The sequence below is a fragment of the Lissotriton vulgaris genome, unplaced genomic scaffold, assembly GCF_964263255.1.
Source record: "Lissotriton vulgaris unplaced genomic scaffold, aLisVul1.2 SCAFFOLD_11669, whole genome shotgun sequence".
NCBI lineage: Eukaryota > Metazoa > Chordata > Amphibia > Caudata > Salamandridae > Lissotriton > Lissotriton vulgaris.
In genome coordinates, this window is record NW_028248227.1 from 1 (window position 1) to 21739 (window position 21739).

General features: G+C 60.3%; 24 non-coding genes across 24 annotated transcripts; all 24 read left to right on the plus strand.

Annotated features, from left to right (window-relative positions):
• The first annotated feature begins 502 nt into the window (after nt 1-502).
• LOC147664197 (U1 spliceosomal RNA) lies at nt 503-665 on the plus strand. Its single transcript, XR_015305133.1, has one exon. It is a non-coding gene; the product is annotated as a U1 spliceosomal RNA (small nuclear RNA).
• Nucleotides 666-1565: 900 nt separating this feature from the next.
• On the plus strand, nt 1566-1729 carry LOC147664198 (U1 spliceosomal RNA). The gene has a single exon (XR_015305097.1). It is a non-coding gene; the product is annotated as a U1 spliceosomal RNA (small nuclear RNA).
• A 616-nt stretch (nt 1730-2345) lies between these two features.
• Nucleotides 2346-2508, plus strand: LOC147664199 (U1 spliceosomal RNA). Its single transcript, XR_015305134.1, has one exon. It is a non-coding gene; the product is annotated as a U1 spliceosomal RNA (small nuclear RNA).
• A 901-nt stretch (nt 2509-3409) lies between these two features.
• Nucleotides 3410-3573, plus strand: LOC147664200 (U1 spliceosomal RNA). The gene has a single exon (XR_015305108.1). It is a non-coding gene; the product is annotated as a U1 spliceosomal RNA (small nuclear RNA).
• A 903-nt stretch (nt 3574-4476) lies between these two features.
• On the plus strand, nt 4477-4640 carry LOC147664201 (U1 spliceosomal RNA). The gene has a single exon (XR_015305119.1). It is a non-coding gene; the product is annotated as a U1 spliceosomal RNA (small nuclear RNA).
• Nucleotides 4641-5256: 616 nt separating this feature from the next.
• Nucleotides 5257-5420, plus strand: LOC147664202 (U1 spliceosomal RNA). The gene has a single exon (XR_015305130.1). It is a non-coding gene; the product is annotated as a U1 spliceosomal RNA (small nuclear RNA).
• Nucleotides 5421-6035: 615 nt separating this feature from the next.
• Nucleotides 6036-6199, plus strand: LOC147664203 (U1 spliceosomal RNA). The gene has a single exon (XR_015305087.1). It is a non-coding gene; the product is annotated as a U1 spliceosomal RNA (small nuclear RNA).
• Nucleotides 6200-7100: 901 nt separating this feature from the next.
• LOC147664204 (U1 spliceosomal RNA) lies at nt 7101-7264 on the plus strand. Its single transcript, XR_015305088.1, has one exon. It is a non-coding gene; the product is annotated as a U1 spliceosomal RNA (small nuclear RNA).
• Nucleotides 7265-7880: 616 nt separating this feature from the next.
• On the plus strand, nt 7881-8044 carry LOC147664205 (U1 spliceosomal RNA). Its single transcript, XR_015305127.1, has one exon. It is a non-coding gene; the product is annotated as a U1 spliceosomal RNA (small nuclear RNA).
• An 885-nt stretch (nt 8045-8929) lies between these two features.
• Nucleotides 8930-9093, plus strand: LOC147664206 (U1 spliceosomal RNA). Its single transcript, XR_015305089.1, has one exon. It is a non-coding gene; the product is annotated as a U1 spliceosomal RNA (small nuclear RNA).
• Nucleotides 9094-9994: 901 nt separating this feature from the next.
• LOC147664207 (U1 spliceosomal RNA) lies at nt 9995-10158 on the plus strand. Its single transcript, XR_015305090.1, has one exon. It is a non-coding gene; the product is annotated as a U1 spliceosomal RNA (small nuclear RNA).
• A 616-nt stretch (nt 10159-10774) lies between these two features.
• LOC147664208 (U1 spliceosomal RNA) lies at nt 10775-10938 on the plus strand. Its single transcript, XR_015305091.1, has one exon. It is a non-coding gene; the product is annotated as a U1 spliceosomal RNA (small nuclear RNA).
• A 616-nt stretch (nt 10939-11554) lies between these two features.
• On the plus strand, nt 11555-11718 carry LOC147664209 (U1 spliceosomal RNA). Its single transcript, XR_015305092.1, has one exon. It is a non-coding gene; the product is annotated as a U1 spliceosomal RNA (small nuclear RNA).
• A 901-nt stretch (nt 11719-12619) lies between these two features.
• LOC147664210 (U1 spliceosomal RNA) lies at nt 12620-12783 on the plus strand. The gene has a single exon (XR_015305093.1). It is a non-coding gene; the product is annotated as a U1 spliceosomal RNA (small nuclear RNA).
• A 616-nt stretch (nt 12784-13399) lies between these two features.
• On the plus strand, nt 13400-13563 carry LOC147664211 (U1 spliceosomal RNA). The gene has a single exon (XR_015305128.1). It is a non-coding gene; the product is annotated as a U1 spliceosomal RNA (small nuclear RNA).
• Nucleotides 13564-14464: 901 nt separating this feature from the next.
• On the plus strand, nt 14465-14628 carry LOC147664212 (U1 spliceosomal RNA). Its single transcript, XR_015305094.1, has one exon. It is a non-coding gene; the product is annotated as a U1 spliceosomal RNA (small nuclear RNA).
• Nucleotides 14629-15244: 616 nt separating this feature from the next.
• On the plus strand, nt 15245-15408 carry LOC147664213 (U1 spliceosomal RNA). Its single transcript, XR_015305095.1, has one exon. It is a non-coding gene; the product is annotated as a U1 spliceosomal RNA (small nuclear RNA).
• Nucleotides 15409-16024: 616 nt separating this feature from the next.
• On the plus strand, nt 16025-16188 carry LOC147664214 (U1 spliceosomal RNA). The gene has a single exon (XR_015305096.1). It is a non-coding gene; the product is annotated as a U1 spliceosomal RNA (small nuclear RNA).
• Nucleotides 16189-17089: 901 nt separating this feature from the next.
• Nucleotides 17090-17253, plus strand: LOC147664215 (U1 spliceosomal RNA). Its single transcript, XR_015305098.1, has one exon. It is a non-coding gene; the product is annotated as a U1 spliceosomal RNA (small nuclear RNA).
• Nucleotides 17254-17869: 616 nt separating this feature from the next.
• On the plus strand, nt 17870-18033 carry LOC147664216 (U1 spliceosomal RNA). The gene has a single exon (XR_015305099.1). It is a non-coding gene; the product is annotated as a U1 spliceosomal RNA (small nuclear RNA).
• Nucleotides 18034-18649: 616 nt separating this feature from the next.
• Nucleotides 18650-18813, plus strand: LOC147664217 (U1 spliceosomal RNA). The gene has a single exon (XR_015305129.1). It is a non-coding gene; the product is annotated as a U1 spliceosomal RNA (small nuclear RNA).
• Nucleotides 18814-19714: 901 nt separating this feature from the next.
• Nucleotides 19715-19878, plus strand: LOC147664218 (U1 spliceosomal RNA). The gene has a single exon (XR_015305100.1). It is a non-coding gene; the product is annotated as a U1 spliceosomal RNA (small nuclear RNA).
• Nucleotides 19879-20494: 616 nt separating this feature from the next.
• LOC147664219 (U1 spliceosomal RNA) lies at nt 20495-20658 on the plus strand. Its single transcript, XR_015305101.1, has one exon. It is a non-coding gene; the product is annotated as a U1 spliceosomal RNA (small nuclear RNA).
• A 616-nt stretch (nt 20659-21274) lies between these two features.
• Nucleotides 21275-21438, plus strand: LOC147664220 (U1 spliceosomal RNA). Its single transcript, XR_015305102.1, has one exon. It is a non-coding gene; the product is annotated as a U1 spliceosomal RNA (small nuclear RNA).
• The last annotated feature ends 301 nt before the right edge of the window (nt 21439-21739 follow it).

Genomic DNA, 21739 nt, shown 5'->3' on the forward strand with positions numbered 1-21739 from the left:
GGCGAGGGCCAATTACATATGCAAATTAACAAGACTGAGCCATGCTGGGTTAGGGCTTAGAAACGTGCTTCTGGGCCCGATTTCGGCCTGGCAAGCCCTCTTGTCTGCTTGCCGTAGCCTTTGCTTGCGCACAGTTTTGGAGGGCCTGACAGGTCTGCTTTTGGGCCCGATTTCGACCTGGCAAGCCCCCTTCTGTAAGTGCTGTAGCCCTGGCTTTGCCCCACGTGTGAGCTGCGTGCAGCATTGTGAAAGCAGGGCCCTGATTGGCGCTGCTGGTGGGCGTGGACATGCAAATTTCGCTGGCCGGCCGAGGCCTGTGGGAAGCGCTGTGGGTAGCTGCGCGCTTTCCAAAGTGGGCACAGGGGCCTTGGCTGGGCAACCTTGCGCCCCACAAGGCCCGTGCTCTGCCTGGCCCGGCCTCAGGCCTTCCCTGTGTGGATGCCACCCTCGCTCTGCCGGGAGATGCCAAGCGGGCCGCCCTCGCCCTGTCCCCTTCCAACTCATACTTACCTGGCAGGGGAGACACCATGATCACGAAGGTGGTTCTCCCAGGGTGAGGCTCATCCATTGCACTTCGGATGTGCTGACCCCTGCGATGTCCCCAAATGCGGGATACTCGACTGCATAATTTCTGGTAGTGGGGACTGCGTTCGCGCTTTCCCCTGATCTCTGGTTTCAAGAAAGACAAAAAGGGAAAAAATAAAAAGGAGTCTGGAGCACCTTTCGTCGTCTTCTGTGGTCTGTCCAGGGTGCTGCGGCTGGATTGGAAGGGGGCGTGGGCAAGAGGGAATCGCATGCAAAGTGCTGAGCCTGGGGAATGATGGGATAGTTGAAGCCTCCCACTCTGGGGCCCTATCCAGAGACAGGGCAGTAGGCCCTGGCCAGGTGACATGTCTGCTCCTTTCGATCTCCCACCCTGGGGCAGTGGCCTGGCTGCCAGCCACTTGCCTCACCCTAGCCTTCCTGGGCCCAGACTCTGGCTGAGGCCCCCAGGCTGTGGCCCGGCGAGGGCTCTGCCCGGCGAGGGTTCTGCTGCGTTTGGGAGCGTTCGGGAAGGCGTGAGGGGCTCAGGGCGGGAACCCTGCTCGCTTGCTGGACGGTTTGTCCCTGGCTTTCAGCCACAAGCAGTCAACTGGGGCCTAGCCAGGCAACTGGTCACTGCCTCCCCTAGAGTGGGCTTCAGTGGCAGCTCTTGAGCATCAAAAGCCCCAAATCTCTGCTTCTGGGCCCAAAATCGACCTGGCAAGCCCCCTTCTGTGAGTGCTGTAGCCCTGGCTTTGCCCCACGTGTGAGCTGCGTGCAGCATTGTGAAAGCAGGGCCCTGATTGGCGCTGCTGGTGGGCGTGGACATGCAAATTTCGCTGGCCGGCCGAGGCCTGTGGGAAGCCGCTGTGGGTAGCTGCGCGCTTTCCAAAGTGGGCACAGGGGCCTTGGCTGGGCAACCTTGCGCCCCACAAGGCCCGTGCTCTGCCTGGCCCGGCCTCAGGCCTTCCCTGTGTGGATGCCACCCTCGCTCTGCCGGGAGATGCCAAGCGGGCCGCCCTCGCCCTGTCCCCTTCCAACTCATACTTACCTGGCAGGGGAGACACCATGATCACGAAGGTGGTTCTCCCAGGGTGAGGCTCATCCATTGCACTTCGGATGTGCTGACCCCTGCGATGTCCCCAAATGCGGGATACTCGACTGCATAATTTCTGGTAGTGGGGGACTGCGTTCGCGCTTTCCCCTGATCTCTGGTTTCAAGAAAGACAAAAAGGGAAAAAAATAAAAAGGAGTCTGGAGCACCCTTTGACGTTTCTTGTCGTCCGTCCAGGGTGCTGTAAGCTGGCTGGAAGGGGGCGTGGGCGAGGGCCAATTACATATGCAAATTAACAAGACTGAGCCATGCTGGGTTAGGGCTTAGAAACGTGCTTCTGGGCCCGATTTCGGCCTGCAAGCCCTCTTGTCTGCTTGCCGTAGCCTTTGCTTGCGCACAGTTTGGAGGGCCTGACAGGTCTGCTTTTGGGCCCGATTTCGACCTGGCAAGCCCCCTTCTGTAAGTGCTGTAGCCCTGGCTTTGCCCCACGTGTGAGCTGCGTGCAGCATTGTGAAAGCAGGGCCCTGATTGGCGCTGCTGGTGGGCGTGGACATGCAAATTTCGCTGGCCGGCCGAGGCCTGTGGGAAGCCGCTGTGGGTAGCTGCGCGCTTTCCAAAGTGGGCACAGGGGCCTTGGCTGGGCAACCTTGCGCCCCACCAAGGCCCGTGCTCTGCCTGGCCCGGCCTCAGGCCTTCCCTGTGTGGATGCCACCCTCGCTCTGCCGGGAGATGCCAAGCGGGCCGCCCTCGCCCTGTCCCCTTCCAACTCATACTTACCTGGCAGGGGAAACACCATGATCACGAAGGTGGTTCTCCCAGGGTGAGGCTCATCCATTGCACTTCGGATGTGCTGACCCCTGCGATGTCCCCAATGCGGGATACTCGACTGCATAATTTCTGGTAGTGGGGGACTGCGTTCGCGCTTTCCCCTGATCTCTGGTTTCAAGAAAGACAAAAAGGGAAAAAATAAAAAGGAGTCTGGAGCACCTTTCGTCGTCTTCTGTGGTCTGTCCAGGGTGCTGCGGCTGGATTGAAGGGGGCGTGGGCAAGAGGGAATCGCATGCAAAGTGCTGAGCCTGGGGAATGATGGGATAGTTGAAGCCTCCCACTCTGGGGCCCTATCCAGAGACAGGGCAGTAGGCCCTGGCCAGGTGACATGTCTGCTCCTTTCGATCTCCCACCCTGGGGCAGTGGCCTGGCTGCCAGCCACTTGCCTCACCCTAGCCTTCCTGGGCCCAGACTCTGGCTGAGGCCCCCAGGCTGTGGCCCGGCGAGGGCTCTGCCCGGCGAGGGTTCTGCTGCGTTTGGGAGCGTTCGGGAAGGCGTGAGGGGCTCAGGGCGGGAACCCCTGCTCGCTTGCTGGACGGTTTGTTCCCTGGCTTTCAGCCACAAGCAGTCAACTGGGGCCTAGCCAGGCAACTGGTCACTGCCTCCCCTAGAGTGGGCTTCAGTGGCAGCTCTTGAGCATCAAAAGCCCCAAATCTCTGCTTCTGGGCCCAAAATCGACCTGGCAAGCCCCCTTCTGTGAGTGCTGTAGCCCTGGCTTTGCCCCACGTGTGAGCTGCGTGCAGCATTGTGAAAGCAGGGCCCTGATTGGCGCTGCTGGTGGGCGTGGACATGCAAATTTCGCTGGCCGGCCGAGGCCTGTGGGAAGCCGCTGTGGGTAGCTGCGCGCTTTCCAAAGTGGGCACAGGGGCCTTGGCTGGGCAACCTTGCGCCCCACAAGGCCCGTGCTCTGCCTGGCCCGGCCTCAGGCCTTCCCTGTGTGGATGCCACCCTCGCTCTGCCGGGAGATGCCAAGCGGGCCGCCCTCGCCCTGTCCCCTTCCAACTCATACTTACCTGGCAGGGGAGACACCATGATCACGAAGGTGGTTCTCCCAGGGTGAGGCTCATCCATTGCACTTCGGATGTGCTGACCCCTGCGATGTCCCCAAATGCGGGATACTCGACTGCATAATTTCTGGTAGTGGGGGACTGCGTTCGCGCTTTCCCCTGATCTCTGGTTTCAAGAAAGACAAAAAGGGAAAAAATAAAAAGGAGTCTGGAGCACCTTTCGTCGTCTTCTGTGGTCTGGTCCAGGGTGCTGCGGCTGGATTGGAAGGGGGCGTGGGCAAGAGGGGAATCGCATGCAAAGTGCTGAGCCTGGGGAATGATGGGATAGTTGAAGCCTCCCACTCTGGGGCCCTATCCAGAGACAGGGCAGTAGGCCCTGGCCAGGTGACATGTCTGCTCCTTTCGATCTCCCACCCTGGGGCAGTGGCCTGGCTGCCAGCCACTTGCCTCACCCTAGCCTTCCTGGGCCCAGACTCTGGCTGAGGCCCCCAGGCTGTGGCCCGGCGAGGGCTCTGCCCGGCGAGGGTTCTGCTGCGTTTGGGAGCGTTCGGGAAGGCGTGAGGGGCTCAGGGCGGGAACCCCTGCTCGCTTGCTGGACGGTTTGTCCCTGGCTTTCAGCCACAAGCAGTCAACTGGGGCCTAGCCAGGCAACTGGTCACTGCCTCCCCTAGAGTGGGCTTCAGTGGCAGCTCTTGAGCATCAAAAGCCCCAAATGTCTGCTTCTGGGCCCAAAATCGACCTGGCAAGCCCCCTTCTGTGAGTGCTGTAGCCCTGGCTTTGCCCCACGTGTGAGCTGCGTGCAGCATTGTGAAAGCAGGGCCCTGATTGGCGCTGCTGGTGGGCGTGGACATGCAAATTTTGCTGGCCGGCCGAGGCCTGTGGGAAGCCGCTGTGGGTAGCTGCGCGCTTTCCAAAGTGGGCACAGGGGCCTTGGCTGGGCAACCTTGCGCCCCACAAGGCCCGTGCTCTGCCTGGCCCGGCCTCAGGCCTTCCCTGTGTGGATGCCACCCTCGCTCTGCCGGGAGATGCCAAGCGGGCCGCCCTCGCCCTGTCCCCTTCCAACTCATACTTACCTGGCAGGGGAGACACCATGATCACGAAGGTGGTTCTCCCAGGGTGAGGCTCATCCATTGCACTTCGGATGTGCTGACCCCTGCGATGTCCCCAAATGCGGGATACTCGACTGCATAATTTCTGGTAGTGGGGGACTGCGTTCGCGCTTTCCCCTGATCTCTGGTTTCAAGAAAGACAAAAAGGGAAAAAAATAAAAAGGAGTCTGGAGCACCCTTTGACGTTTCTTGTCGTCCGTCCAGGGTGCTGTAAGCTGGCTGGAAGGGGGCGTGGGCGAGGGCCAATTACATATGCAAATTAACAAGACTGAGCCATGCTGGGTTAGGGCTTAGAAACGTGCTTCTGGGCCCGATTTCGGCCTGGCAAGCCCTCTTGTCTGCTTGCCGTAGCCTTTGCTTGCGCACAGTTTGGAGGGCCTGACAGGTCTGCTTTTGGGCCCGATTTCGACCTGGCAAGCCCCCTTCTGTAAGTGCTGTAGCCCTGGCTTTGCCCCACGTGTGAGCTGCGTGCAGCATTGTGAAAGCAGGGCCCTGATTGGCGCTGCTGGTGGGCGTGGACATGCAAATTTTGCTGGCCGGCCGAGGCCTGTGGGAAGCCGCTGTGGGTAGCTGCGCGCTTTCCAAAGTGGGCACAGGGGCCTTGGCTGGGCAACCTTGCGCCCCACAAGGCCCGTGCTCTGCCTGGCCCGGCCTCAGGCCTTCCCTGTGTGGATGCCACCCTCGCTCTGCCGGGAGATGCCAAGCGGGCCGCCCTCGCCCTGTCCCCTTCCAACTCATACTTACCTGGCAGGGGAGACACCATGATCACGAAGGTGGTTCTCCCAGGGTGAGGCTCATCCATTGCACTTCGGATGTGCTGACCCCTGCGATGTCCCCAAATGCGGGATACTCGACTGCATAATTTCTGGTAGTGGGGGACTGCGTTCGCGCTTTCCCCTGATCTCTGGTTTCAAGAAAGACAAAAAGGGAAAAAAATAAAAAGGAGTCTGGAGCACCCTTTGACGTTTCTTGTCGTCCGTCCAGGGTGCTGTAAGCTGGCTGGAAGGGGGCGTGGGCGAGGGCCAATTACATATGCAAATTAACAAGACTGAGCCATGCTGGGTTAGGGCTTAGAAACGTGCTTCTGGGCCCGATTTCGGCCTGGCAAGCCCTCTTGTCTGCTTGCCGTAGCCTTTGCTTGCGCACAGTTTGGAGGGCCTGACAGGTCTGCTTTTGGGCCCGATTTCGACCTGGCAAGCCCCCTTCTGTAAGTGCTGTAGCCCTGGCTTTGCCCCACGTGTGAGCTGCGTGCAGCATTGTGAAAGCAGGGCCCTGATTGGCGCTGCTGGTGGGCGTGGACATGCAAATTTCGCTGGCCGGCCGAGGCCTGTGGGAAGCCGCTGTGGGTAGCTGCGCGCTTTCCAAAGTGGGCACAGGGGCCTTGGCTGGGCAACCTTGCGCCCCACAAGGCCCGTGCTCTGCCTGGCCGGCCTCAGGCCTTCCCTGTGTGGATGCCACCCTCGCTCTGCCGGGAGATGCCAAGCGGGCCGCCCTCGCCCTGTCCCCTTCCAACTCATACTTACCTGGCAGGGGAGACACCATGATCACGAAGGTGGTTCTCCCAGGGTGAGGCTCATCCATTGCACTTCGGATGTGCTGACCCCTGCGATGTCCCCAAATGCGGGATACTCGACTGCATAATTTCTGGTAGTGGGGGACTGCGTTCGCGCTTTCCCCTGATCTCTGGTTTCAAGAAAGACAAAAAGGGAAAAAATAAAAAGGAGTCTGGAGCACCTTTCGTCGTCTTCTGTGGTCTGTCCAGGGTGCTGCGGCTGGATTGGAAGGGGGCGTGGGCAAGAGGGAATCGCATGCAAAGTGCTGAGCCTGGGGAATGATGGGATAGTTGAAGCCTCCCACTCTGGGGCCCTATCCAGAGACAGGGCAGTAGGCCCTGGCCAGGTGACATGTCTGCTCCTTTCGATCTCCCACCCTGGGGCAGTGGCCTGGCTGCCAGCCACTTGCCTCACCCTAGCCTTCCTGGGCCCAGACTCTGGCTGAGGCCCCCAGGCTGTGGCCCGGCGAGGGCTCTGCCCGGCGAGGGTTCTGCTGCGTTTGGGAGCGTTCGGGAAGGCGTGAGGGGCTCAGGGCGGGAACCCCTGCTCGCTTGCTGGACGGTTTGTCCCTGGCTTTCAGCCACAAGCAGTCAACTGGGGCCTAGCCAGGCAACTGGTCACTGCCTCCCCTAGAGTGGGCTTCAGTGGCAGCTCTTGAGCATCAAAAGCCCCAAATCTCTGCTTCTGGGCCCAAAATCGACCTGGCAAGCCCCCTTCTGTGAGTGCTGTAGCCCTGGCTTTGCCCCACGTGTGAGCTGCGTGCAGCATTGTGAAAGCAGGGCCCTGATTGGCGCTGCTGGTGGGCGTGGACATGCAAATTTCGCTGGCCGGCCGAGGCCTGTGGGAAGCCGCTGTGGGTAGCTGCGCGCTTTCCAAAGTGGGCACAGGGGCCTTGGCTGGGCAACCTTGCGCCCCACAAGGCCCGTGCTCTGCCTGGCCCGGCCTCAGGCCTTCCCTGTGTGGATGCCACCCTCGCTCTGCCGGGAGATGCCAAGCGGGCCGCCCTCGCCCTGTCCCCTTCCAACTCATACTTACCTGGCAGGGGAGACACCATGATCACGAAGGTGGTTCTCCCAGGGTGAGGCTCATCCATTGCACTTCGGATGTGCTGACCCCTGCGATGTCCCCAAATGCGGGATACTCGACTGCATAATTTCTGGTAGTGGGGGACTGCGTTCGCGCTTTCCCCTGATCTCTGGTTTCAAGAAAGACAAAAAGGGAAAAAAATAAAAAGGAGTCTGGAGCACCCTTTGACGTTTCTTGTCGTCCGTCCAGGGTGCTGTAAGCTGGCTGGAAGGGGGCGTGGGCGAGGGCCAATTACATATGCAAATTAACAAGACTGAGCCATGCTGGGTTAGGGCTTAGAAACGTGCTTCTGGGCCCGATTTCGGCCTGGCAAGCCCTCTTGTCTGCTTGCCGTAGCCTTTGCTTGCGCACAGTTTGGAGGGCCTGACAGGTCTGCTTTTGGGCCCGATTTCGACCTGGCAAGCCCCCTTCTGTAAGTGCTGTAGCCCTGGCTTTGCCCCACGTGTGAGCTGCGTGCAGCATTGTGAAAGCAGGGCCCTGATTGGCGCTGCTGGTGGGCGTGGACATGCAAATTTCGCTGGCCGGCCGAGGCCTGTGGGAAGCCGCTGTGGGTAGCTGCGCGCTTTCCAAAGTGGGCACAGGGGCCTTGGCTGGGCAACCTTGCGCCCCACAAGGCCCGTGCTCTGCCTGGCCCGGCCTCAGGCCTTCCCTGTGTGGATGCCACCCTCGCTCTGCCGGGAGATGCCAAGCGGGCCGCCCTCGCCCTGTCCCCTTCCAACTCATACTTACCTGGCAGGGGAAACACCATGATCACGAAGGTGGTTCTCCCAGGGTGAGGCTCATCCATTGCACTTCGGATGTGCTGACCCCTGCGATGTCCCCAAATGCGGGATACTCGACTGCATAATTTCTGGTAGTGGGGGACTGCGTTCGCGCTTTCCCCTGATCTCTGGTTTCAAGAAAGACAAAAAGGGAAAAAATAAAAAGGAGTCTGGAGCACCTTTCGTCGTCTTCTGTGGTCTGTCCAGGGTGCTGCGGCTGGATTGGAAGGGGGCGTGGGCAAGAGGGAATCGCATGCAAAGTGCTGAGCCTGGGGAATGATGGGATAGTTGAAGCCTCCCACTCTGGGGCCCTATCCAGAGACAGGGCAGTAGGCCCTGGCCAGGTGACATGTCTGCTCCTTTCGATCTCCCACCCTGGGGCAGTGGCCTGGCTGCCAGCCACTTGCCTCACCCTAGCCTTCCTGGGCCCAGACTCTGGCTGAGGCCCCCAGGCTGTGGCCCGGCGAGGGTTCTGCTGCGTTTGGGAGCGTTCGGGAAGGCGTGAGGGGCTCAGGGCGGGAACCCCTGCTCGCTTGCTGGACGGTTTGTCCCTGGCTTTCAGCCACAAGCAGTCAACTGGGGCCTAGCCAGGCAACTGGTCACTGCCTCCCCTAGAGTGGGCTTCAGTGGCAGCTCTTGAGCATCAAAAGCCCCAAATCTCTGCTTCTGGGCCCAAAATCGACCTGGCAAGCCCCCTTCTGTGAGTGCTGTAGCCCTGGCTTTGCCCCACGTGTGAGCTGCGTGCAGCATTGTGAAAGCAGGGCCCTGATTGGCGCTGCTGGTGGGCGTGGACATGCAAATTTCGCTGGCCGGCCGAGGCCTGTGGGAAGCCGCTGTGGGTAGCTGCGCGCTTTCCAAAGTGGGCACAGGGGCCTTGGCTGGGCAACCTTGCGCCCCACAAGGCCCGTGCTCTGCCTGGCCCGGCCTCAGGCCTTCCCTGTGTGGATGCCACCCTCGCTCTGCCGGGAGATGCCAAGCGGGCCGCCCTCGCCCTGTCCCCTTCCAACTCATACTTACCTGGCAGGGGAGACACCATGATCACGAAGGTGGTTCTCCCAGGGTGAGGCTCATCCATTGCACTTCGGATGTGCTGACCCCTGCGATGTCCCCAAATGCGGGATACTCGACTGCATAATTTCTGGTAGTGGGGGACTGCGTTCGCGCTTTCCCCTGATCTCTGGTTTCAAGAAAGACAAAAAGGGAAAAAATAAAAAGGAGTCTGGAGCACCTTTCGTCGTCTTCTGTGGTCTGTCCAGGGTGCTGCGGCTGGATTGGAAGGGGGCGTGGGCAAGAGGGAATCGCATGCAAAGTGCTGAGCCTGGGGAATGATGGGATAGTTGAAGCCTCCCACTCTGGGGCCCTATCCAGAGACAGGGCAGTAGGCCCTGGCCAGGTGACATGTCTGCTCCTTTCGATCTCCCACCCTGGGGCAGTGGCCTGGCTGCCAGCCACTTGCCTCACCCTAGCCTTCCTGGGCCCAGACTCTGGCTGAGGCCCCCAGGCTGTGGCCCGGCGAGGGCTCTGCCCGGCGAGGGTTCTGCTGCGTTTGGGAGCGTTCGGGAAGGCGTGAGGGGCTCAGGGCGGGAACCCCTGCTCGCTTGCTGGACGGTTTGTCCCTGGCTTTCAGCCACAAGCAGTCAACTGGGGCCTAGCCAGGCAACTGGTCACTGCCTCCCCTAGAGTGGGCTTCAGTGGCAGCTCTTGAGCATCAAAAGCCCCAAATGTCTGCTTCTGGGCCCAAAATCGACCTGGCAAGCCCCCTTCTGTGAGTGCTGTAGCCCTGGCTTTGCCCCACGTGTGAGCTGCGTGCAGCATTGTGAAAGCAGGGCCCTGATTGGCGCTGCTGGTGGGCGTGGACATGCAAATTTTGCTGGCCGGCCGAGGCCTGTGGGAAGCCGCTGTGGGTAGCTGCGCGCTTTCCAAAGTGGGCACAGGGGCCTTGGCTGGGCAACCTTGCGCCCCACAAGGCCCGTGCTCTGCCTGGCCCGGCCTCAGGCCTTCCCTGTGTGGATGCCACCCTCGCTCTGCCGGGAGATGCCAAGCGGGCCGCCCTCGCCCTGTCCCCTTCCAACTCATACTTACCTGGCAGGGGAGACACCATGATCACGAAGGTGGTTCTCCCAGGGTGAGGCTCATCCATTGCACTTCGGATGTGCTGACCCCTGCGATGTCCCCAAATGCGGGATACTCGACTGCATAATTTCTGGTAGTGGGGGACTGCGTTCGCGCTTTCCCCTGATCTCTGGTTTCAAGAAAGACAAAAAGGGAAAAAAATAAAAAGGAGTCTGGAGCACCCTTTGACGTTTCTTGTCGTCCGTCCAGGGTGCTGTAAGCTGGCTGGAAGGGGGCGTGGGCGAGGGCCAATTACATATGCAAATTAACAAGACTGAGCCATGCTGGGTTAGGGCTTAGAAACGTGCTTCTGGGCCCGATTTCGGCCTGGCAAGCCCTCTTGTCTGCTTGCCGTAGCCTTTGCTTGCGCACAGTTTGGAGGGCCTGACAGGTCTGCTTTTGGGCCCGATTTCGACCTGGCAAGCCCCCTTCTGTAAGTGCTGTAGCCCTGGCTTTGCCCCACGTGTGAGCTGCGTGCAGCATTGTGAAAGCAGGGCCCTGATTGGCGCTGCTGGTGGGCGTGGACATGCAAATTTTGCTGGCCGGCCGAGGCCTGTGGGAAGCCGCTGTGGGTAGCTGCGCGCTTTCCAAAGTGGGCACAGGGGCCTTGGCTGGGCAACCTTGCGCCCCACAAGGCCCGTGCTCTGCCTGGCCCGGCCTCAGGCCTTCCCTGTGTGGATGCCACCCTCGCTCTGCCGGGAGATGCCAAGCGGGCCGCCCTCGCCCTGTCCCCTTCCAACTCATACTTACCTGGCAGGGGAGACACCATGATCACGAAGGTGGTTCTCCCAGGGTGAGGCTCATCCATTGCACTTCGGATGTGCTGACCCCTGCGATGTCCCCAAATGCGGGATACTCGACTGCATAATTTCTGGTAGTGGGGGACTGCGTTCGCGCTTTCCCCTGATCTCTGGTTTCAAGAAAGACAAAAAGGGAAAAAAATAAAAAGGAGTCTGGAGCACCCTTTGACGTTTCTTGTCGTCCGTCCAGGGTGCTGTAAGCTGGCTGGAAGGGGGCGTGGGCGAGGGCCAATTACATATGCAAATTAACAAGACTGAGCCATGCTGGGTTAGGGCTTAGAAACGTGCTTCTGGGCCCGATTTCGGCCTGGCAAGCCCTCTTGTCTGCTTGCCGTAGCCTTTGCTTGCGCACAGTTTGGAGGGCCTGACAGGTCTGCTTTTGGGCCCGATTTCGACCTGGCAAGCCCCCTTCTGTAAGTGCTGTAGCCCTGGCTTTGCCCCACGTGTGAGCTGCGTGCAGCATTGTGAAAGCAGGGCCCTGATTGGCGCTGCTGGTGGGCGTGGACATGCAAATTTCGCTGGCCGGCCGAGGCCTGTGGGAAGCCGCTGTGGGTAGCTGCGCGCTTTCCAAAGTGGGCACAGGGGCCTTGGCTGGGCAACCTTGCGCCCCACAAGGCCCGTGCTCTGCCTGGCCCGGCCTCAGGCCTTCCCTGTGTGGATGCCACCCTCGCTCTGCCGGGAGATGCCAAGCGGGCCGCCCTCGCCCTGTCCCCTTCCAACTCATACTTACCTGGCAGGGGAGACACCATGATCACGAAGGTGGTTCTCCCAGGGTGAGGCTCATCCATTGCACTTCGGATGTGCTGACCCCTGCGATGTCCCCAAATGCGGGATACTCGACTGCATAATTTCTGGTAGTGGGGGACTGCGTTCGCGCTTTCCCCTGATCTCTGGTTTCAAGAAAGACAAAAAGGGAAAAAATAAAAAGGAGTCTGGAGCACCTTTCGTCGTCTTCTGTGGTCTGTCCAGGGTGCTGCGGCTGGATTGGAAGGGGGCGTGGGCAAGAGGGAATCGCATGCAAAGTGCTGAGCCTGGGGAATGATGGGATAGTTGAAGCCTCCCACTCTGGGGCCCTATCCAGAGACAGGGCAGTAGGCCCTGGCCAGGTGACATGTCTGCTCCTTTCGATCTCCCACCCTGGGGCAGTGGCCTGGCTGCCAGCCACTTGCCTCACCCTAGCCTTCCTGGGCCCAGACTCTGGCTGAGGCCCCCAGGCTGTGGCCCGGCGAGGGCTCTGCCCGGCGAGGGTTCTGCTGCGTTTGGGAGCGTTCGGGAAGGCGTGAGGGGCTCAGGGCGGGAACCCCTGCTCGCTTGCTGGACGGTTTGTCCCTGGCTTTCAGCCACAAGCAGTCAACTGGGGCCTAGCCAGGCAACTGGTCACTGCCTCCCCTAGAGTGGGCTTCAGTGGCAGCTCTTGAGCATCAAAAGCCCCAAATCTCTGCTTCTGGGCCCAAAATCGACCTGGCAAGCCCCCTTCTGTGAGTGCTGTAGCCCTGGCTTTGCCCCACGTGTGAGCTGCGTGCAGCATTGTGAAAGCAGGGCCCTGATTGGCGCTGCTGGTGGGCGTGGACATGCAAATTTTGCTGGCCGGCCGAGGCCTGTGGGAAGCCGCTGTGGGTAGCTGCGCGCTTTCCAAAGTGGGCACAGGGGCCTTGGCTGGGCAACCTTGCGCCCCACAAGGCCCGTGCTCTGCCTGGCCCGGCCTCAGGCCTTCCCTGTGTGGATGCCACCCTCGCTCTGCCGGGAGATGCCAAGCGGGCCGCCCTCGCCCTGTCCCCTTCCAACTCATACTTACCTGGCAGGGGAGACACCATGATCACGAAGGTGGTTCTCCCAGGGTGAGGCTCATCCATTGCACTTCGGATGTGCTGACCCCTGCGATGTCCCCAAATGCGGGATACTCGACTGCATAATTTCTGGTAGTGGGGGACTGCGTTCGCGCTTTCCCCTGATCTCTGGTTTCAAGAAAGACAAAAAGGGAAAAAAATAAAAAGGAGTCTGGAGCACCCTTTGACGTTTCTTGTCGTCCGTCCAGGGTGCTGTAAGCTGGCTGGAAGGGGGCGTGGGCGAGGGCCAATTACATATGCAAATTAACAAGACTGAGCCATGCTGGGTTAGGGCTTAGAAACGTGCTTCTGGGCCCGATTTCGGCCTGGCAAGCCCTCTTGTCTGCTTGCCGTAGCCTTTGCTTGCGCACAGTTTGGAGGGCCTGACAGGTCTGCTTTTGGGCCCGATTTCGACCTGGCAAGCCCCCTTCTGTAAGTGCTGTAGCCCTGGCTTTGCCCCACGTGTGAGCTGCGTGCAGCATTGTGAAAGCAGGGCCCTGATTGGCGCTGCTGGTGGGCGTGGACATGCAAATTTCGCTGGCCGGCCGAGGCCTGTGGGAAGCCGCTGTGGGTAGCTGCGCGCTTTCCAAAGTGGGCACAGGGGCCTTGGCTGGGCAACCTTGCGCCCCACAAGGCCCGTGCTCTGCCTGGCCCGGCCTCAGGCCTTCCCTGTGTGGATGCCACCCTCGCTCTGCCGGGAGATGCCAAGCGGGCCGCCCTCGCCCTGTCCCCTTCCAACTCATACTTACCTGGCAGGGGAAACACCATGATCACGAAGGTGGTTCTCCCAGGGTGAGGCTCATCCATTGCACTTCGGATGTGCTGACCCCTGCGATGTCCCCAAATGCGGGATACTCGACTGCATAATTTCTGGTAGTGGGGGACTGCGTTCGCGCTTTCCCCTGATCTCTGGTTTCAAGAAAGACAAAAAGGGAAAAAATAAAAAGGAGTCTGGAGCACCTTTCGTCGTCTTCTGTGGTCTGTCCAGGGTGCTGCGGCTGGATTGGAAGGGGGCGTGGGCAAGAGGGAATCGCATGCAAAGTGCTGAGCCTGGGGAATGATGGGATAGTTGAAGCCTCCCACTCTGGGGCCCTATCCAGAGACAGGGCAGTAGGCCCTGGCCAGGTGACATGTCTGCTCCTTTCGATCTCCCACCCTGGGGCAGTGGCCTGGCTGCCAGCCACTTGCCTCACCCTAGCCTTCCTGGGCCCAGACTCTGGCTGAGGCCCCCAGGCTGTGGCCCGGCGAGGGCTCTGCCCGGCGAGGGTTCTGCTGCGTTTGGGAGCGTTCGGGAAGGCGTGAGGGGCTCAGGGCGGGAACCCCTGCTCGCTTGCTGGACGGTTTGTCCCTGGCTTTCAGCCACAAGCAGTCAACTGGGGCCTAGCCAGGCAACTGGTCACTGCCTCCCCTAGAGTGGGCTTCAGTGGCAGCTCTTGAGCATCAAAAGCCCCAAATGTCTGCTTCTGGGCCCAAAATCGACCTGGCAAGCCCCCTTCTGTGAGTGCTGTAGCCCTGGCTTTGCCCCACGTGTGAGCTGCGTGCAGCATTGTGAAAGCAGGGCCCTGATTGGCGCTGCTGGTGGGCGTGGACATGCAAATTTTGCTGGCCGGCCGAGGCCTGTGGGAAGCCGCTGTGGGTAGCTGCGCGCTTTCCAAAGTGGGCACAGGGGCCTTGGCTGGGCAACCTTGCGCCCCACAAGGCCCGTGCTCTGCCTGGCCCGGCCTCAGGCCTTCCCTGTGTGGATGCCACCCTCGCTCTGCCGGGAGATGCCAAGCGGGCCGCCCTCGCCCTGTCCCCTTCCAACTCATACTTACCTGGCAGGGGAGACACCATGATCACGAAGGTGGTTCTCCCAGGGTGAGGCTCATCCATTGCACTTCGGATGTGCTGACCCCTGCGATGTCCCCAAATGCGGGATACTCGACTGCATAATTTCTGGTAGTGGGGGACTGCGTTCGCGCTTTCCCCTGATCTCTGGTTTCAAGAAAGACAAAAAGGGAAAAAAATAAAAAGGAGTCTGGAGCACCCTTTGACGTTTCTTGTCGTCCGTCCAGGGTGCTGTAAGCTGGCTGGAAGGGGGCGTGGGCGAGGGCCAATTACATATGCAAATTAACAAGACTGAGCCATGCTGGGTTAGGGCTTAGAAACGTGCTTCTGGGCCCGATTTCGGCCTGGCAAGCCCTCTTGTCTGCTTGCCGTAGCCTTTGCTTGCGCACAGTTTGGAGGGCCTGACAGGTCTGCTTTTGGGCCCGATTTCGACCTGGCAAGCCCCCTTCTGTAAGTGCTGTAGCCCTGGCTTTGCCCCACGTGTGAGCTGCGTGCAGCATTGTGAAAGCAGGGCCCTGATTGGCGCTGCTGGTGGGCGTGGACATGCAAATTTTGCTGGCCGGCCGAGGCCTGTGGGAAGCCGCTGTGGGTAGCTGCGCGCTTTCCAAAGTGGGCACAGGGGCCTTGGCTGGGCAACCTTGCGCCCCACAAGGCCCGTGCTCTGCCTGGCCCGGCCTCAGGCCTTCCCTGTGTGGATGCCACCCTCGCTCTGCCGGGAGATGCCAAGCGGGCCGCCCTCGCCCTGTCCCCTTCCAACTCATACTTACCTGGCAGGGGAGACACCATGATCACGAAGGTGGTTCTCCCAGGGTGAGGCTCATCCATTGCACTTCGGATGTGCTGACCCCTGCGATGTCCCCAAATGCGGGATACTCGACTGCATAATTTCTGGTAGTGGGGGACTGCGTTCGCGCTTTCCCCTGATCTCTGGTTTCAAGAAAGACAAAAAGGGAAAAAAATAAAAAGGAGTCTGGAGCACCCTTTGACGTTTCTTGTCGTCCGTCCAGGGTGCTGTAAGCTGGCTGGAAGGGGGCGTGGGCGAGGGCCAATTACATATGCAAATTAACAAGACTGAGCCATGCTGGGTTAGGGCTTAGAAACGTGCTTCTGGGCCCGATTTCGGCCTGGCAAGCCCTCTTGTCTGCTTGCCGTAGCCTTTGCTTGCGCACAGTTTGGAGGGCCTGACAGGTCTGCTTTTGGGCCCGATTTCGACCTGGCAAGCCCCCTTCTGTGAGTGCTGTAGCCCTGGCTTTGCCCCACGTGTGAGCTGCGTGCAGCATTGTGAAAGCAGGGCCCTGATTGGCGCTGCTGGTGGGCGTGGACATGCAAATTTCGCTGGCCGGCCGAGGCCTGTGGGAAGCCGCTGTGGGTAGCTGCGCGCTTTCCAAAGTGGGCACAGGGGCCTTGGCTGGGCAACCTTGCGCCCCACAAGGCCCGTGCTCTGCCTGGCCCGGCCTCAGGCCTTCCCTGTGTGGATGCCACCCTCGCTCTGCCGGGAGATGCCAAGCGGGCCGCCCTCGCCCTGTCCCCTTCCAACTCATACTTACCTGGCAGGGGAGACACCATGATCACGAAGGTGGTTCTCCCAGGGTGAGGCTCATCCATTGCACTTCGGATGTGCTGACCCCTGCGATGTCCCCAAATGCGGGATACTCGACTGCATAATTTCTGGTAGTGGGGGACTGCGTTCGCGCTTTCCCCTGATCTCTGGTTTCAAGAAAGACAAAAAGGGAAAAAATAAAAAGGAGTCTGGAGCACCTTTCGTCGTCTTCTGTGGTCTGTCCAGGGTGCTGCGGCTGGATTGGAAGGGGGCGTGGGCAAGAGGGAATCGCATGCAAAGTGCTGAGCCTGGGGAATGATGGGATAGTTGAAGCCTCCCACTCTGGGGCCCTATCCAGAGACAGGGCAGTAGGCCCTGGCCAGGTGACATGTCTGCTCCTTTCGATCTCCCACCCTGGGGCAGTGGCCTGGCTGCCAGCCACTTGCCTCACCCTAGCCTTCCTGGGCCCAGACTCTGGCTGAGGCCCCCAGGCTGTGGCCCGGCGAGGGCTCTGCCCGGCGAGGGTTCTGCTGCGTTTGGGAGCGTTCGGGAAGGCGTGAGGGGCTCAGGGCGGGAACCCCTGCTCGCTTGCTGGACGGTTTGTCCCTGGCTTTCAGCCACAAGCAGTCAACTGGGGCCTAGCCAGGCAACTGGTCACTGCCTCCCCTAGAGTGGGCTTCAGTGGCAGCTCTTGAGCATCAAAAGCCCCAAATGTCTGCTTCTGGGCCCAAAATCGACCTGGCAAGCCCCCTTCTGTGAGTGCTGTAGCCCTGGCTTTGCCCCACGTGTGAGCTGCGTGCAGCATTGTGAAAGCAGGGCCCTGATTGGCGCTGCTGGTGGGCGTGGACATGCAAATTTTGCTGGCCGGCCGAGGCCTGTGGGAAGCCGCTGTGGGTAGCTGCGCGCTTTCCAAAGTGGGCACAGGGGCCTTGGCTGGGCAACCTTGCGCCCCACAAGGCCCGTGCTCTGCCTGGCCCGGCCTCAGGCCTTCCCTGTGTGGATGCCACCCTCGCTCTGCCGGGAGATGCCAAGCGGGCCGCCCTCGCCCTGTCCCCTTCCAACTCATACTTACCTGGCAGGGGAGACACCATGATCACGAAGGTGGTTCTCCCAGGGTGAGGCTCATCCATTGCACTTCGGATGTGCTGACCCCTGCGATGTCCCCAAATGCGGGATACTCGACTGCATAATTTCTGGTAGTGGGGGACTGCGTTCGCGCTTTCCCCTGATCTCTGGTTTCAAGAAAGACAAAAAGGGAAAAAAATAAAAAGGAGTCTGGAGCACCCTTTGACGTTTCTTGTCGTCCGTCCAGGGTGCTGTAAGCTGGCTGGAAGGGGGCGTGGGCGAGGGCCAATTACATATGCAAATTAACAAGACTGAGCCATGCTGGGTTAGGGCTTAGAAACGTGCTTCTGGGCCCGATTTCGGCCTGGCAAGCCCTCTTGTCTGCTTGCCGTAGCCTTTGCTTGCGCACAGTTTGGAGGGCCTGACAGGTCTGCTTTTGGGCCCGATTTCGACCTGGCAAGCCCCCTTCTGTAAGTGCTGTAGCCCTGGCTTTGCCCCACGTGTGAGCTGCGTGCAGCATTGTGAAAGCAGGGCCCTGATTGGCGCTGCTGGTGGGCGTGGACATGCAAATTTCGCTGGCCGGCCGAGGCCTGTGGGAAGCCGCTGTGGGTAGCTGCGCGCTTTCCAAAGTGGGCACAGGGGCCTTGGCTGGGCAACCTTGCGCCCCACAAGGCCCGTGCTCTGCCTGGCCCGGCCTCAGGCCTTCCCTGTGTGGATGCCACCCTCGCTCTGCCGGGAGATGCCAAGCGGGCCGCCCTCGCCCTGTCCCCTTCCAACTCATACTTACCTGGCAGGGGAGACACCATGATCACGAAGGTGGTTCTCCCAGGGTGAGGCTCATCCATTGCACTTCGGATGTGCTGACCCCTGCGATGTCCCCAAATGCGGGATACTCGACTGCATAATTTCTGGTAGTGGGGGACTGCGTTCGCGCTTTCCCCTGATCTCTGGTTTCAAGAAAGACAAAAAGGGAAAAAAATAAAAAGGAGTCTGGAGCACCCTTTGACGTTTCTTGTCGTCCGTCCAGGGTGCTGTAAGCTGGCTGGAAGGGGGCGTGGGCGAGGGCCAATTACATATGCAAATTAACAAGACTGAGCCATGCTGGGTTAGGGCTTAGAAACGTGCTTCTGGGCCCGATTTCGGCCTGGCAAGCCCTCTTGTCTGCTTGCCGTAGCCTTTGCTTGCGCACAGTTTGGAGGGCCTGACAGGTCTGCTTTTGGGCCCGATTTCGACCTGGCAAGCCCCCTTCTGTAAGTGCTGTAGCCCTGGCTTTGCCCCACGTGTGAGCTGCGTGCAGCATTGTGAAAGCAGGGCCCTGATTGGCGCTGCTGGTGGGCGTGGACATGCAAATTTCGCTGGCCGGCCGAGGCCTGTGGGAAGCCGCTGTGGGTAGCTGCGCGCTTTCCAAAGTGGGCACAGGGGCCTTGGCTGGGCAACCTTGCGCCCCACAAGGCCCGTGCTCTGCCTGGCCCGGCCTCAGGCCTTCCCTGTGTGGATGCCACCCTCGCTCTGCCGGGAGATGCCAAGCGGGCCGCCCTCGCCCTGTCCCCTTCCAACTCATACTTACCTGGCAGGGGAAACACCATGATCACGAAGGTGGTTCTCCCAGGGTGAGGCTCATCCATTGCACTTCGGATGTGCTGACCCCTGCGATGTCCCCAAATGCGGGATACTCGACTGCATAATTTCTGGTAGTGGGGGACTGCGTTCGCGCTTTCCCCTGATCTCTGGTTTCAAGAAAGACAAAAAGGGAAAAAATAAAAAGGAGTCTGGAGCACCTTTCGTCGTCTTCTGTGGTCTGTCCAGGGTGCTGCGGCTGGATTGGAAGGGGGCGTGGGCAAGAGGGAATCGCATGCAAAGTGCTGAGCCTGGGGAATGATGGGATAGTTGAAGCCTCCCACTCTGGGGCCCTATCCAGAGACAGGGCAGTAGGCCCTGGCCAGGTGACATGTCTGCTCCTTTCGATCTCCCACCCTGGGGCAGTGGCCTGGCTGCCAGCCACTTGCCTCACCCTAGCCTTCCTGGGCCCAGACTCTGGCTGAGGCCCCCAGGCTGTGGCCCGGCGAGGGCTCTGCCCGGCGAGGGTTCTGCTGCGTTTGGGAGCGTTCGGGAAGGCGTGAGGGGCTCAGGGCGGGAACCCCTGCTCGCTTGCTGGACGGTTTGTCCCTGGCTTTCAGCCACAAGCAGTCAACTGGGGCCTAGCCAGGCAACTGGTCACTGCCTCCCCTAGAGTGGGCTTCAGTGGCAGCTCTTGAGCATCAAAAGCCCCAAATGTCTGCTTCTGGGCCCAAAATCGACCTGGCAAGCCCCCTTCTGTGAGTGCTGTAGCCCTGGCTTTGCCCCACGTGTGAGCTGCGTGCAGCATTGTGAAAGCAGGGCCCTGATTGGCGCTGCTGGTGGGCGTGGACATGCAAATTTTGCTGGCCGGCCGAGGCCTGTGGGAAGCCGCTGTGGGTAGCTGCGCGCTTTCCAAAGTGGGCACAGGGGCCTTGGCTGGGCAACCTTGCGCCCCACAAGGCCCGTGCTCTGCCTGGCCCGGCCTCAGGCCTTCCCTGTGTGGATGCCACCCTCGCTCTGCCGGGAGATGCCAAGCGGGCCGCCCTCGCCCTGTCCCCTTCCAACTCATACTTACCTGGCAGGGGAGACACCATGATCACGAAGGTGGTTCTCCCAGGGTGAGGCTCATCCATTGCACTTCGGATGTGCTGACCCCTGCGATGTCCCCAAATGCGGGATACTCGACTGCATAATTTCTGGTAGTGGGGGACTGCGTTCGCGCTTTCCCCTGATCTCTGGTTTCAAGAAAGACAAAAAGGGAAAAAAATAAAAAGGAGTCTGGAGCACCCTTTGACGTTTCTTGTCGTCCGTCCAGGGTGCTGTAAGCTGGCTGGAAGGGGGCGTGGGCGAGGGCCAATTACATATGCAAATTAACAAGACTGAGCCATGCTGGGTTAGGGCTTAGAAACGTGCTTCTGGGCCCGATTTCGGCCTGGCAAGCCCTCTTGTCTGCTTGCCGTAGCCTTTGCTTGCGCACAGTTTGGAGGGCCTGACAGGTCTGCTTTTGGGCCCGATTTCGACCTGGCAAGCCCCCTTCTGTAAGTGCTGTAGCCCTGGCTTTGCCCCACGTGTGAGCTGCGTGCAGCATTGTGAAAGCAGGGCCCTGATTGGCGCTGCTGGTGGGCGTGGACATGCAAATTTTGCTGGCCGGCCGAGGCCTGTGGGAAGCCGCTGTGGGTAGCTGCGCGCTTTCCAAAGTGGGCACAGGGGCCTTGGCTGGGCAACCTTGCGCCCCACAAGGCCCGTGCTCTGCCTGGCCCGGCCTCAGGCCTTCCCTGTGTGGATGCCACCCTCGCTCTGCCGGGAGATGCCAAGCGGGCCGCCCTCGCCCTGTCCCCTTCCAACTCATACTTACCTGGCAGGGGAGACACCATGATCACGAAGGTGGTTCTCCCAGGGTGAGGCTCATCCATTGCACTTCGGATGTGCTGACCCCTGCGATGTCCCCAAATGCGGGATACTCGACTGCATAATTTCTGGTAGTGGGGGACTGCGTTCGCGCTTTCCCCTGATCTCTGGTTTCAAGAAAGACAAAAAGGGAAAAAAATAAAAAGGAGTCTGGAGCACCCTTTGACGTTTCTTGTCGTCCGTCCAGGGTGCTGTAAGCTGGCTGGAAGGGGGCGTGGGCGAGGGCCAATTACATATGCAAATTAACAAGACTGAGCCATGCTGGGTTAGGGCTTAGAAACGTGCTTCTGGGCCCGATTTCGGCCTGGCAAGCCCTCTTGTCTGCTTGCCGTAGCCTTTGCTTGCGCACAGTTTGGAGGGCCTGACAGGTCTGCTTTTGGGCCCGATTTCGACCTGGCAAGCCCCCTTCTGTGAGTGCTGTAGCCCTGGCTTTGCCCCACGTGTGAGCTGCGTGCAGCATTGTGAAAGCAGGGCCCTGATTGGCGCTGCTGGTGGGCGTGGACATGCAAATTTCGCTGGCCGGCCGAGGCCTGTGGGAAGCCGCTGTGGGTAGCTGCGCGCTTTCCAAAGTGGGCACAGGGGCCTTGGCTGGGCAACCTTGCGCCCCACAAGGCCCGTGCTCTGCCTGGCCCGGCCTCAGGCCTTCCCTGTGTGGATGCCACCCTCGCTCTGCCGGGAGATGCCAAGCGGGCCGCCCTCGCCCTGTCCCCTTCCAACTCATACTTACCTGGCAGGGGAGACACCATGATCACGAAGGTGGTTCTCCCAGGGTGAGGCTCATCCATTGCACTTCGGATGTGCTGACCCCTGCGATGTCCCCAAATGCGGGATACTCGACTGCATAATTTCTGGTAGTGGGGGACTGCGTTCGCGCTTTCCCCTGATCTCTGGTTTCAAGAAAGACAAAAAGGGAAAAAATAAAAAGGAGTCTGGAGCACCTTTCGTCGTCTTCTGTGGTCTGTCCAGGGTGCTGCGGCTGGATTGGAAGGGGGCGTGGGCAAGAGGGAATCGCATGCAAAGTGCTGAGCCTGGGGAATGATGGGATAGTTGAAGCCTCCCACTCTGGGGCCCTATCCAGAGACAGGGCAGTAGGCCCTGGCCAGGTGACATGTCTGCTCCTTTCGATCTCCCACCCTGGGGCAGTGGCCTGGCTGCCAGCCACTTGCCTCACCCTAGCCTTCCTG